This window comes from Myripristis murdjan, chromosome 5 (genome assembly GCF_902150065.1).
Source record: "Myripristis murdjan chromosome 5, fMyrMur1.1, whole genome shotgun sequence".
Classification (NCBI taxonomy): domain Eukaryota; kingdom Metazoa; phylum Chordata; class Actinopteri; order Holocentriformes; family Holocentridae; genus Myripristis; species Myripristis murdjan.
The window spans coordinates 6,573,581-6,588,035 of record NC_043984.1 but is presented as its reverse complement, the minus strand read 5'-3'; positions in this window follow the sequence as shown (position 1 = coordinate 6,588,035).

Sequence of the window (14,455 nt, the reverse complement as noted above, 5' to 3'; positions counted from 1 at the left end):
CGAGGTAAGAGCACGCGACAGCTTGATGGATAGATGAATTGTCGAACGGATGAATGCAGGGAGGAAAGACAGATGGAAAAAAGAGGAAAAGATGAATGAGCGTCAGGCGGGGTGATGGATGAGTGGACGCAGGCGGGAGAGGGAGGAGAGGGAGGACAGGTAGACAAGGACGATGGACACGATAAGATGGAGGAGAAAAGTACCGGAGGCAAACTCTTTCCCCACCTCACGACCGCCCACACACATGCCACACACAAACGCACGCACGCTCGCGCAACACACTCATACCCGCCCACGCGCAATCACAAAACAAAAGGAGGCCGCACAGTTGCTGACCTTCTAAGTTGATTTCCACAGTAATACAAATGCTTGGCGAGCCATTGAAAGAAAGAGCGCCTTTTCAAAGGAGCAGCTTGAGACATCTGTGGGATGTCTGTGTTCGATATGCGCCTGCATGGCTGACCTTTCCCTAATGGGCTATGCTACTAATGAAGCGACAGCGTGTATTTGAACACCGCCATGCCGTTAGAGGTTCTGCGTTGCTAAAAGGAAGGCTAAGAGCAAAAGCTGCAATAACTGGGACTTGCTGAATTGCAGGTTATTTTTATTTTTCCTTACTTTTCCCTCTTTTTTTTCTCTGGTGTGTTTGACTGTTGTTCTGCGTTTTGTTGCGAGATGTGCCATTAGAGAACATCAAAAGTTAGTTTCGCTTTCTTCTTTGTGTGTGATTGTCTTTGTGTGTGTGTGTGTGTGTGTGTGTGTGTTTATTTGTGGGAAACTTTAGGCTTGGGAGATCAAAAGAAATGCCGGCAGACACAATCAGCACCAGCTGACACCCTCTTCACAGACCACATCATACTAGACACACACACACACACACACACACTTTGCTATATGAAGACACATGCCTCTTTAATAGAGTCACATGTCCAAAAATTCGTGCCACATCCGAAAAAGACCCTAAATGTACTAACTGAAGCAGACCTGTCTATGTTTTGAAAGCTGGTACCAGGATCCGCATAGAACCAACAAATGCTGGATCCAAATGAAAACCAGACCGAGGCAGAGCTGAGGTATGTCGGCCCCAAATCCAGACCCGATCAGCACTGATGTCACAGCTGATTGCTGCTGACAAGTTAACATTAATTTCCAAGTTGTCAAAACCAAACTTTGTGTAACACGTTGGTAGCGTTCTGTCCTGTGCCTGGCGGTGGCAAATATTAACCACGCTCTATGCCAAGAAATTACAAAACAGTTTTTTTCTGTTATTCCCGTCTTGCTGATTGAAAAAGCATGTCCAATCCAAGTGCATGTCCACTTGCTGTCACGGTGATGGCTGTCAGACGCGACTTGTTTAGAATAAGCTTTGTAGTTGTGTTGCGTCCAGCATAATAACTGTAACTTCGACTGTTTGCCCTTTTGAGCTACAATAATGACCCTGTGTTTTTTGTTATTTCTTTGTTATTCCTTATTTGTCAGCTCATCCAAATGTTACGATTATTGCAAATTACAATACACACACACACACACACACACACACACACACACACACACACAGCACTTCCATCATGATCAGCGCTGTCTGATCACTGTCACAGTCTTCTCAGATCCTCTTGGCTATTATACATAGTGTTAAACAGACACGGGACCCGTGGCAGTAGAATGGGACCCAGAGTGGACCTGACTGATCGTAAAAAAAACTTGGATCTGAACCCATACAGATCCCGGGTTGGGTCTTGGGTCAGGTCTTGGGTCCAACGGTTTGGGTCGACTTGTAAAGATGTCTACTCTCTAGCATCTACTTAAGACACAATGGTGACACAGGTGTGTCTATATCTGATATACACCTCACATATGCCACACCCTCCTGTATGTGTAATGCTCATATATGCCACATCAACAGTACACCTTACAGTTTGATTGATTACGTGTGTGTATAGGTACACATTGTAAGTGGAGTGCATATTATATTGGCGGCACCACAGCATAAACCTACATGTGGCTTAGTGCTTTAAAATTAAGGTTGCTGATTCAAACCTCATCTGTGCCTGAGCTATTTTCCAACTGCCAGTATGAACAGCTCTTAACAAACGAGCCATGGCTAGACTCACATTTATCATGTTATTATCCTCTTTTAACCAAGTCTTTAGTCTCTACCTGTGGGTAACCTATAATAAATGTTATATTGTATTGCGAGCAGTGTCTGCGCTGTCTTCTTTAGTTTGCAGTAACACCAGACAAGCAAAGTGACTGAGGACCAGTTAACTCACTGTCTTTTAATTGGTGGGACAAAGAACTTACACACTTTGTCAGTGGTCTGGCCTTTCTAGTTAGCTGTTATGGTATATGTGGTTTTATTCACGTAAGGTAATGTTACTTTTCCCCCGTCCTAATGTAGTTCTCTGGGATTTAAGGTTTTGATTTTAAAGACATATGTCTGGTTATGTATAGGTATGATTGCAAGCACTGGTAGTTTATGTTTAGCCAAATTATGATTATATAGAGCAGATTATCCAGATTAGCCGACTTAACCATGTTTCCAAACAGGATGGATACATTACAACTAGACTTGAGTTAATAATGTTAATGCTTATGCAATGAAAAAATGTATTTATTTCCTTTGTACCACTGTATTTATTGAAATCATTCAGATTGTTTTCTATTAATTGTTAATGTGATTTATAGACTTTGCACAATCAGCTGGCAGTTAGACTAACACCAGCTAAAGCCACTGTGGAGCAGTGGCTTTCATTTCTTCTTTCATTTCTTCTCTTTCATTTTTTCTTTCATAATCAATCTTTTTTTGTTGTTTCTAAAATCTGACACCTGTTGAGTCAGGCTCCATTCTCTGGGTGGAACACCTGCCACAGGTTACCTGCTATGTTCAGCACCATGGCCAGCACCCGTGACACACGAGATACAAAACAAACACAGCTGTGACTATAACAGTAATCAGTTTGTGATTTGCTAGTCATCTATATTGCCATTGGAACTCACCATCATCATAATTAAAGTTATGTTCTTGTCAAATGTTACTCACTGGGAGGAAAAAACAGCCAAATCTATCTTAAACATTATGTTGCACTATGATCCACAGCTGTTCACGAGGTTTTCAGACAGGTGGAGGAGTTCTGATTAGATGAAACCTAAAAATAAAATCAAAGAAAAACAAGAAATATCCTGAACCAACTAATGCTACCAAACACAAGAATAACAAGTGTCTGAAATGTCAGATCCATATCTTAATGCATTCATGCACATGGCCATGGGTGTTACAGCTAAGCTAAGTCATACATTAGCTTTAAGTTTATGGAGGATACAGGAGCTGTGATAACATGTTGTTCACTTTGGAGAAACTATGTTCAAGCCAGTCAAATAGCAATTTGCAAGTTTTTTTGTTTGTTTGTTTTGTTTTGTTTTGTTTTGTTTTGTTTTTTTTTTTTTTTTTATAGTGTAGTGGTTTTGTTGTTGCTATTGTGTCTCAGTATCTTGTCCAATCCTGTGCATTAGTCAAATCACTCAACCATCTCGCTGAGTTAAAACGACTGTATAGCAGGAAGCACTTGTATTCAGTGAGAGATAGAAGTAAATGTAGGAGAAAAGAAAAAGGCTGAATATGTGTTAAATATACATTTCTGGATGGAAACTTTGAGTAACCGGACCTCCTAAAATTTTAGCTATGTATTTCTACTTCATTATGGGCTCAAACTCCTGGTCTATGCTGTTAACAAAAAATAAGAAATGTTCATACAAGTTTTGCACAATGCCAGGAGAGAAATAACATCACATTTACAAATGTGACATCTGGCTGAAAGTTTGTAGCTTAGTAGCTTTCCTTTGTATCTCTTTAGAACACTAATGACATATCATCCATCTGTCATAAACAAGCATTCTGGTAAATACACAACTCAGTGGAAGAGAAAACACATACTTAATTTTGTTTGTTTGTTTGTGTTTTTTGAGCAAATCAGGAAATGTAACCTGATATTGGAAATTATGTTAACAGCCAAAAGATGTAGGCTACAACTGGATGAGAATTCACACAGCATTTGTCAACAGATAAAATATAAAAATGTAACACATAAGAAGCAATAAATTAATCAGCAAACATAAAAAGCAAATATAAAAAATATATGGACATAAGCAATAAAAATCAATAAATGCACATAAAAGTTACAGTTCAGTTAAAACAGATGCATTCCCACTGCTCCATGTCAGCTAAAAGAAATTTCAAATAATTAAAAAGGATTAGTTTGTCTGATTTTGCTATCTTATGCAAATTATTCCACTTGTCTGTGGAGTAGTATTTAAAAGCCCGTTTCCTAATTTCAGGACTGTTTTGGAGGGCCAAATAGTTTTGGGACCTAGTGCAGTCTGAAAATGAATTATAGATAATAAGACATAAGATACCCAGGACGTTTGCCAGGGTGTGTAAATAGTCAGACAGTGAAGTACAGCACCTGCGAGTGCCCAGTCGGCAAAGACAAGTGCCATCATATGGCAGCTTTGTTGATCTGGGTGGAGAAAAATGTGTCCCACACAGATGTGGAATGTGTGTGGAAGAAGGCGAAGGCACCAAAATCTGACAAGATTGTTGCCAAGAGAGTGTCTGTGATGACACCATCCACATCACAAGGTTAGTAATTAATTGACATTGTAATTTGCATTAATTATTTGTAGTGTACAAATGGTCCTGTCTTAGTTAGTCAGTCAGTGATTCATATTTTCTGAAGCATTAAAACATTGGTATTTAGCTTAAAGGTGTGCTATTTATGAATAGTGCTAATAATTGGATGTTTTAAGATAGCATTCACACTTGAAAGGATCTCAGTGACTTTATTACTAATTTCACTATGCATTTATACTATCATTTAAGCTGGAAGCAAAAGGACTGGACAAAGACATCCTTGTCACAGCTAGGACATTTTACTGAGATGGGGTTTGTCTTGAATCCAGAAACACCTCAGGTAGGACTTCTATCTTTTGCACTTTGATTTGGCCTCCATGTTACCAGAAACATCACAATTACACAACATGAATCCAGTGACAATTCAGCTAGGGTGAAATCATCCCACCACACTCAGTAATTTTGTACAATGTTCAAGGTTTCATTTCTCATTATCTGAACCAAGGGTGTCTTAATTTGTGTAATGTGTCATTTAAAACAAACATTACATAGTATAGCCCCATGACAAGTTTGGTTTGACATGATGTAAACAACACAGATGTACAGTATGTAAACCCTTGCCATTCACAGAGATCAGACTGTCAGCTTTAATTCAAATGTATTTTGTACTGAATAATCATTTATCTCTGACACTGTGTGCTTAATTTTAAATCTAGACTCTCCCCATCAAGACATTTGATGGGCTGGTGACTAGTCCAGGTTATGCTGAAGCTGAGGACAAGGCTCTTTATCTGTTGTCATCACTCGCTGTCACTGATCTGGAGAAGCAGCAGATAGAGAGAGCCACAGCTGGGCAAGCGAAGAACATATTATGGTAACAATACAATACTAAACTATAATTCTTTATAAGTATGTGTATAACACACGTGTTGCCAAAACTGGTTGCCCACCCCTTGTCTACGTGAGCCAGTGCCGTCGTATAGGGGGGAAAGGTGATGACAATTCTAAGGGCCCACGGCCCATGAGGTCCCACACACAGTTAAAAAAGTGGCAATGAATGGGGTAGAGGGGCCAACACCGATATTCTTTCAGGGGACCTAGAATTCCTAGCAACTGCCCTGACGTGAACTGTACTATATTTCGGGTTTCTTTATAACAGGTCAGCTTATCGCAAGAAACAGATCACAGCCAGCAACTTTGGTTTGGTTCTGGGAGCAGTCAAGCGGACTCCTCCCTCCCTCGCCTTCCTTATTCAAAACCCTGCTTGGCCAGTACAACCTCAAACAAAGTTCTAATGTAAGTTATGGGGTAAAAATGATTTAAACTGAAGGTGTCAGTGTCTCTTAAGAATTCACTTATTAAGTCTAAATGTGTAGTATGTTCTGCCCCTACCCTCACTTACCCTCCCCAGGCATGTGAGTGGGGAGTCATCCATGAGCCAAAGGCAAAGCAGGGCGAGCACTGGTGCTGTTATCCAGGAGAGGGGGGTGTTCCTGTCTGACAGTGGCCTGCTCGGTGCATCTCCAGATGGGACAGTGTCTGCTGATTGTATTATTGAGGTAAAGTCAGGGTTGGTTAATATACAGTATACTATGGTTAGGCAATTACCGAAATAAATAAACTGAAATTTGGAACCAATAACTTAACCTAATCTCAAATAATTGAAAATTTGTTTATTTTTATTTCTTACACGTATATCAACTAATCAACATGAATTATTATTATTATTATTATTATTATTATTATTATTATTATTATAACCCTGTATTATAATTCATTGTACAATGATGGTGTACAAAAAATGTGAAAATAGCTGATCTACAAGCTCACAACATATTGCGAGCTTATAGATTTACTATTTTCAGTTTCTTTACATAACACAAGTTTTAATAATCACTATATTGATTTGAAGTCATATTGCCTAGCCCTACAGTATTCAGTAGCTATATAAAGAGATTGTGTCATGAGACTAGGGGCCCTATGTTGCATCAGAGTCCCTAAACCCGTTATTTGGGGACTTAGCATTGCGTAAGAGGCGTTCCCCCACAAAAGTTGCTATCTTGCACACCTGCCATTATCCGTAAAACACTTGCGCTACCCGTTACATTATGCATAGGCAGGGTGTGGGCGTTACGCCAGTTAAACCAATCAGTGTGTCAGGTGCCATTGCCTTTAAGGGCAGGCTGCGCTATCCGAAATCCGCAAACCGAAACCCGTGATGGAGAGAGGAAGGTCGCAATTTAGTACTATCTCTGCCATTTTCTCAGGGTTCAACTGAGGCTAAAGCAAGGTGGCTCTTTATAGGTGAGTTAACTGGGGAGGTGGAGCCACATGTGCACGTCCACATGTCTCCAAGTGGATGTGCATTGAAGCCGCCTGGGCGCGCTCTTGTAAAAGCCCAAATGGGATAGCGGGTGGTTCTAAGGACCCGTTTTCTGCTTTCCCTAACGTGTGTGGTCAAGATAGCAATTGTAGGGAAAGCACATAAACACGCCCATGGGCACACCTCCAGGCGCAAATAACAGAGTTGGCATAATGTATGGCGGGTAGTGTGGCCGCAGATACCATTTAGGGATAGTGGAAGCTGCTAAATACGTAATTCACGGGTAGCGGGTAGTGGCAACGGGTAGAGCAGTGTGAAAGATAGAGCCCTAGATATCTTAGATTTTGGATATCATGATGTGGCTTAAGTGCTGTCTTAAAGGCAGCATTACAGTAACATTGTGTTATTTTCTGAACTTAACACACTGTTGTAGCTGATCTACTTCATGCAATCCACAAAAGGGTGCTATGTTTGCCATATCACACACCCCTAGGTCAAATGTCCCTGGTCAGCCAAAACCAAGACCATCCTTCAGGCAGCAGAGAGTAAGGACTTCTTTCTGCAGTTGGATGCAGTGACTGGTTCCCTGACACTGAAACCAACTCATTCCTACTGGCATCATATCCAGGGCAACCTACACCTGACCGCAGCCAACACCTGTCACCTGGTAGTATGGACCCCTCTTGACCATGTCATCCTGCGAGTGCTGAAAGACCCAACATGGGCTGTAAACATTGAGGCTCTCGAAACATTTTACAAAGATAGTTTCCTTCCAAAGATTCTGCCAGAGTTGTAAATCAACACTGAACTTGTGTTCATTCATCTGTACTAACGCAAGTTAAGACATTTGTTAGCCCAAAAAGTTAAGTATAATGTGAAGCTGCAAAACAAATGTTTGTTCTGTTTAAGAAATGTTAGCTCTGTTATTGTGACACTTATAACACATTGCATTTTTTGCACTTTATACAACAGCTGTTTTTTGTACCAGTGTTTCTAGATATAAAGAAGAGCAGCACTTTAATTCAATTTTTTTTATAAACGTATTCAAGGTTCAGATGTGAATTTGAGTCAATTTCTTTTAAAAATTTTCATTTCATTTTCAAGGATGGATCTGTGTTATTCTGAGTTCACACGTTCATGCAATTTCATGAAGAATGGGTGTTTGTAGGTTTGTAAGACACACACATGCTTTCAGTGTTTTGTTGATGTATTTTTTTGTACTGATATGAGATATGGTCCAAAATGCTTTTGAAATAGTTCAGTTTGTTTTCTATCAGTTGTTAATGTGATTTATAGACTTTGCACAATCAGCTGGCAGTTAGACTAACACCAGCTAAAGCCACTGTGGAGCGGTTAACACACTTTCTCTTTCATGTATTCTTTCATAATTAGTCTTTTTTTGTTTTTTTTTTCTAAAATCTGACACCTGTTGAGTCAGGCTCCATTCTCTGGGTGGAACACCTGCCACAGGTTACCTGCTATGTTCAGCACCATGACCAGCACCCGTGACACACGAGACAACTGCTTCAGTGAGATACAAAACAAACACAGCCCTGACTATAATGGTAATCAGTTTGTGATTTGCTACTCATCTATATTTCCACTGTTGATGCTGGAACTCATCATCATCATAATTAAAGTTATGTTCTTGTCAAATGTTACTCACTGGGAGGAAAAAAACAGCCAAATCTATCTTAAACATTATGTTGCACTATGATCCACTGCTGTTCACAAGGTTTTCAGACAGGTGGAGGAGTTCTGATTAGATGAAACCTAAAAATAAAATCAAAGAAAAACAAGAAATATCCTGCCCCAACTAATGCTACCAAACACAAGAATAACAAGTGTCTGAAATGTCAGATCCATATCTTAATGCATTCATGCACATGGCCATGGGTGTTACAGCTAAGCTAAGTCATACATTAGCTTTAAGTTTATGGAGGATACAGGAGCTGTGATAACATGTTGTTCACTTTGGAGACACTATGTTCAGCCAGTCAAATATTAGTAGTTTGCAAGTTTTTTTTTATAGTGTAGTGGTTTTGTTGTTGCTATTGTGTCTTGTCCAATCCTGTGCATTAGTCAAATCACTCAACCATCTCGCTGAGTTAAAACGACTGTATAGCAGGAAGCCCTTGTATTCAGTGAGAGATAGAAGTAAATGTAGGAGAAAAGAAAAAGGCTGAATATGTGTAAAATATACATTTCTGGATGGAGACTTTGAGTAACCGGACCTCCTAAAATTTTTACCTATATATTTCTACTTCATTATGGACTCCTGGTCGAAACTCCTGGTCTATGCTGTTAACAAAAAATAAGAAATGTACATACAAGTTTTGCACAATGCCAGGAGAGAAATAACTGCGAGCCATCACCTTTACAAATTTACAAAAGCTTTCCTTTGTATCTCTTTAGAACACTAATGACATATCATCCATCTGTCATAAACAAGCATTCTGGCAAATACACAACTCAGTGGAAGAGAAAACATACTTTATTTATTTATTTATTTATTTATTTATTTATTTATTTATTTTTGAGCAATCAGGAAACATAACCTGATACTGGAAATTATGTTAACAGCCAAAAGATGTAGGCTACAATTGGATGAGAATTCACACAGCATTTGTCAATAGATAAAATACAAAATATAGCACATAAGAAGCAATAAATTAATCAGCAAACATAAAAAGCAAATATAAAAAATATATGGACATATTAAAGCAATAAAAATCAATAAATGCACATAAAAGTTACAGTTCAGTTAAAACAGATGCATTCCCACTGCTCCATGTCAGCTAAAAGAAATTTCAAATAATTAAAAGGGATTAGTTTGTCTGATTTTGCTATCTTATGCAAATGATTCCACTTGTCTGTGGAGTAGTATTTAAAAGCCCGTTTCCTAATTTCAGGACTGTTTTGGAGGGCCAAATAGTTTTGGGACCTAGTGCAGTCTGAAACTGAATTATAGATAATAAGACATAAGATACCCAGGACGTTTGCCAGGGTGTGTAAATAAATAGAATGCAGTGCCATTCTCTGCTCATTGCCAATGACTGCCACTGTTGTCCATGATGGATAAAAAGGTTGAATAAACAATTTGCTTTATATAATTCTATGCCAGTTTTGCTTTTAAAGATAATCATTCCATGATTATATTTTTTCAAGCACAGCATATCATCAATCCAGGGACCCACATATTTATAAGTATTTATAATCTTTCAATTGGTGTTCCATTAAGAGTAATAATATTTATTTTCTTGGTACTGTTTTATCTGCATTTTGTTTTATCTGAGTTTAATAGTAATTCAAAGTGTGCATCACAATGTACCGCACAGAAAACAATATGCATGTTTTGAACTGCCTGGTCAACAGAGGGAGCTGTTGTGGAGATAATGGCATCATCTGCATACAGACGAATTATGCTTATAAGTAATTATGTTTTTCACCTGATATGATGAAGGACCAGGGGTTAACCCAAGGCCAAACTGGAATGGCTCTACAGTGCAAAATGGCAGAGCTCAGATTGGCAGCAGTCAAAAAACTGACTTGGAGAAAAAAATAAAATAAAATTGAATACTTCTCAATATAAGATTACACAATTTGTGAATCCTGTTCAGTACAGAGTAAAAGTTATATGTGTCTTTCCTTAGTAATATCTAAGTTTTTATCTTTACATTTCATACTTTAATATATTTGAATCCGTAATATAACACTTCGGACACTTTCTCTCAATTGAAAAACAGCACAGTTGTAGTTTGTGCCAGTGACCTGTTGATTGAAAGGCAGGTGACTGTTCCTCTGAGCTAACACTTGTAGGCGTGCAGACAGTTGCTGCAGCACTCTAAATGTAACATGTGCTCCACTTACAACACACCAACACATACCTATACACATGAGGTGTAGTGTGTTGATGTGCTATTTGCTACCGCTCACTAAAGCACACGTGCACACACACTTTAACCTCAAAAGGTACACAGTGAAGGTGCTGTGCGTGCGTTTGCTGGCATGTTCCACACCTCATAATAAAGACTTAGATTCATTCGGTAATCCCTCACCCCTGACCTTTAAATGTCTAACCCTGACCTTATTCTAACTCCCCACCTAACATTAACCCTGGCCCATAATCCTATTTATACAGTGAGAACTGGCAAAAATGTGGAGGATTTGAGGATTTTCCTTATCTCCCTACCTTCCTGAGGACATTTCTAATCTCTGTTCTTGTGAGGACACACACACAGACACACACACACACACACACACACACACACATCATCGTTGTTATAGTTATGATGCCATTCTGGTCTGTCCTAAATACACTTCCAAAGCTAACCTTTTAACCTCGACCATTTATTACCATGCTCTCTGATGCGTGACCCAAGCCAAACTTTGCTTCTAACATTAAACTAAACTCTTTAACACCTTAAAATAGCCCCTGTTAAGAGTTAGAACTGACAAAATTTCATTACTTTATACATCTTCCTATCCAGGACCTTTTCTCACAGGCATTCACCCCCAACGCGCTCACACACCAACATTCTGCGCACAATGCTCATCTCTCTTTCTCTGTCTGCTGTCCACCTTCCTTACCACTGGTTTTGACATGACACATTTAGCAACAAGTATAGGCCCTGTCATGAATATGTTAGCACGCTGACTCTGAATTCATTTTAAGCCCCACCAGACAAGCAGGTGTGGTAATTGAAACGGCCACAGAAGCTAGTGAGCAGCATGAGTCATATTAAGTGAGAACAACATCAACGGATTTGTACACCCGTCAAGGTTTTTTTTGGCACCACCTCAAGAGCATTACATGTGAATACAAGCTATTTGTATGCCTATTTAGCTCTGCATTACATTTACATTTTAGGCATTTATCTGACAGTCTTACATGGAGCGTCTTACAATGAGTGAGCAGGTAGGAGTTTAGTGTCTCGCTTAAGCGGACGTTGACGGGATGCATGCTGACTGTTGTGGATTTTGAAAAGTGGGGGCACCTTACTACCTACTCTGCACTTCTGCTTTACAATATGAGGTGATATGGATTCACTAATATCCCCAAGTCACAAATATGATTAAAGGTGGTACATCTAGTATTTTACAGCTGACTTCCAACTCAGTATCTCCATGGTCAGATGTAAATATGGCGTGACAAGCCTGGAAGACACCATAGACATGAACAGCAGGCTAATGTTTGTGTGGAAGTGTCAAAAATTTGGCAAGAAGATCAAGAGTCATATATTCTTAAAACCTGACACTGGCAAGAAGACTAGCAGCTACAGCATACCACATTCTAGCAATTAACTAACTAGCAATGTTGATCAAAATCTGTCCCAAAGTGTTACAACACTACCAACTACCATAACTATAAAAACTATGTGGTCAAATCAAATTTTATCATAAAAATTTGATAAATGAGACTTTGTGTTTACCTTTCACAGCATGTGCCACCAAACTGCTGTGACGGCTCTCACTGAGGTCGGAGTAGATCGATCTCGGCCGAGATTCCGACTGGAGTGACTGTTCATTTGCACTTTCCCTGAATCAGAGTTCAGTATTTTCTGACTTCGGAGACAGTATAGTTATCCTAATTAAGGAAAATGATCAGCCAGATGATTGGTAGCCTCTAATGGATTCACACTGTGTGGTTGGATTCTGCTGAAGTGTGTTTTGCACAAATCAGAATTGGTTTATGGCACACAACAAGAAGAGGGTCACTTTTCTTCAGCACAAATGATACTGAAGCTGCAGAAAGCAATGTTTTGATGAGAAATGCGGCTTTGACTTTGAAACACACCAACAACACTCCTTGCCTGAGATGGAGACTACCAATGTAGCGTAGTTCCCAGAGGATTTGTGAAATGAGTGCAATATCTTCAAATGTAATTAAGTAAATGTAAAATGGAACCTTGGTTATGTAGTCATGACCAAACCTAATCCTCAACTTGACCAAATTGTAGATAGATAGATAGATAGATAGATAGATAGACAGATAGACAGATAGATTACTTGTACTTGGCTGCACGAGGATGCTCTTATCTTACATTTTACTGAGCATTCATTAAAAAACACTGATATGCCATTGAGGGCACAGTGCCCTGTGCTGTAAAATATATATCTGAGGGGTTTAATCCCATATCCACTTTGAAAAATAATTGCTGGCTGAAATTCATCAGTCAGTTGTTAAAAGTGGGGTGATTTTACCCCCAGGTGTGTGACTTTTTTCTTTTTTTTTTAAGTAAAGTTAATTTGGGTAGAAACTCCCGCAATATTCTAAAATCAACTGAATTTTTGGTGCCACAATTTTCTCAAAGACTCAGATTTTTGTGTCTTACCTTATTATTGTTTGTTTATTCTGTTTGTTTTTTCCCCAATTGGTTGATATCTCATTTTGTAGAAAGGAGCAGAGTAGATTTTCTTTCCCAAGTGTGAAGTTAACTATCAATAATTAGCCATGCAAAGTTGTTGGTGTCATGAGGAATCCTTTCTCATCCCATTGACCTTTTACAGTGCCTCTTTTGTTTTATCCTCTCCGCAGACTCGCCTGTAGCACGGAGACAGTGCATTAGTGAGTTTGGCTTTCCATACCATCTATATTGCAGAGATTGTTGTCACAGTCCTGCAAAAATGTTTTATCCCCAGAGCTGCCTTCATGTTACTCTAATTAGAGCTTTTCACACAGTACAGTTTTTTGAACCCAGGGCTAGATGCCAAATTACCACTGGGCCGGCTTGTCCCTCAGCTCTGGACCAGCTATGGTTTTACACCCAGATACTGTAATTTATAACATATATGGCCTAAAGCTGACCTTTGGAATTGTCTTCAAATTTCAGTGAGGGGTGACTTTTTGTTCCATAACAGAACCAAATTTGGGCCTGAAAGTTTTGTATAAGTAATTGTAGATATATTATGGTTTATTTTCGTCTATGGGGCTGTCCTGTAGCTGCAATTTTTCCAATCTCAGAAAATTTTAAACAAACAAACAAACAAACAAACAAAACAAACAACAGACCTGAGTTCACAAGAACGCTTGATGACTTTAGTCTGTTGCAACTTGCCAGCTCACTTTACTGATCTGGTTATTAGGTTTGTACAAAGAAACCATTACTTACTACGAGCCAAACACACTGCTGCAAACAGTGGGGGCTTGTTTTCTAACCTAAAATTATTTAATTAAAAAGATTTTAAAAATATATAAATAAATAAAAACAAAGCCAAGTAGGAAATCCCAAACATTTTTCACCTATGCTAGCTCTAGACTGTCTGGTGAATATGAAATGCATACAAGATTCAAGATTCAAGATTTTTATTTGTCACATGCATGAATGTACAAGTACAGCAGCAGTGAAATGCAAAGGCAACAACTCCAGCACTGTGCAAGTAAAAAAATAGATAAAAATAAAACTAAAAATAAAATAGAAAGTATAAAGTATAAATATACACTCCTATATACAATCCTATGTACAATATGGACATTAAATGTGCATTATATAATAAATAGAAAG